The sequence below is a fragment of the Chrysochloris asiatica genome, unplaced genomic scaffold (assembly GCF_000296735.1).
Source record: "Chrysochloris asiatica unplaced genomic scaffold, ChrAsi1.0 scaffold00017, whole genome shotgun sequence".
Classification (NCBI taxonomy): domain Eukaryota; kingdom Metazoa; phylum Chordata; class Mammalia; order Afrosoricida; family Chrysochloridae; genus Chrysochloris; species Chrysochloris asiatica.
In genome coordinates this window covers 5,511,409-5,512,791 of record NW_006408535.1, presented here as the reverse complement: position 1 = coordinate 5,512,791, position 1,383 = coordinate 5,511,409, and positions in this window count along the sequence as shown.

Genomic DNA, 1,383 nt, shown 5'->3' with positions numbered 1-1,383 from the left:
ATAGACTAATTAATGGTTCCAAATTACATTAAATTAAACACGTTCAAATTCATTTTATGGTTAGGAAGGCTCAAGCATTAAAGCAGAATTAAGCAAGACAGAATAATTCTGTTCATCTCTCTTTTAAAATATTGAAATAGTTTTCATAGTCCAGTGAATTATAAAAATGACAAGATTGGCTGTAAATTGAACATATATTAATGGTAGACATAAAGAAAAGGACATACCATGGCAGTATTCTAAAATGATTCACTATGTTTTGAAACATTTGCCAGTGTGAGTTATATATTATTTGGAATATTCCAAGTATATTTTTGGCCTTTAGGTTGTTACTGTTGTTGTTAAGTGCCTAGTTGATTCCGTCTCACACCACCCTTATATATGGTTTCCATAACAGGGTGGATTAGAATGGCCGACCTTGGGGACCTTGTGATTAGTAGTCCAGGGCTTATCCTACAGAGCCACACCAGGAATCCTTTAGGATTCTATGAAAATTTTGTTATGGCCAGAGTTGCAACATATGTACATATTATAAATGTCTAATTGTGTTAAAGCTGATTCAGTTGGCATTACCCATTTCATAAGCATGAGGATGATTCTTCCAATATGTTCCTTTCTGGGGATAATTTAACCTTATGAAATATGTGTCAAGAGAACATATTCCTTCACTACCAATTACTAACTTTAAGAAATCTATGTGATCTTAAAACATATTAGAAATTTCTCATTTATAAAAGACAAAAATGAATAGCATATATGTTAGAGTATTTGAGAATAATCTTTGCATTACGTTTAGCATAATGCTTTCCAAAAGTCAGAATTCACTAAATGTTGGTTGTTATTCCTTCATTCTTTTTCTTTCTTTTCTTCCACATTGAAATATATATATATATTGTTGTTGTTGTTGTTAAATTGAGAACTTGCATACGCCATGCAATATTTTAGGAGCTGAGATACTGAGGAAGAGACCTGGGTCACAGTGGTTAAACACTTAGCTGCTTACCTAAGGTCAGAGGTTAGAACCCACCAGTTGCTCTATGGCAGAAAAAGGTTGCAGTTGCTGTTGTTATGTGCTGCTGAACCCGTAAGAAGTCATGGCAACCTTATGCACAACCAGACTTCCTGTTCTTGATCCAATCTTAAAATCATTGCTACGCTTTTCTTCTTTTTCATTGACCAAGCATGATGTCTTTCTCCAAGGACTTGCCCTTTCTGCTAATATGTTTGAAGAATAGAGATGAAGTCTGGCCATTCTAGCTTCTAAGGAGCATTCTGGCTGTACTTCTTCCTATACAGATCTGTTGGTTGTTTGGGCAGTGCATGGTACTTTTAATATTTTCATTCAAAGCCATAACTCAAATGCATAAATTTTTCTATGTTCTT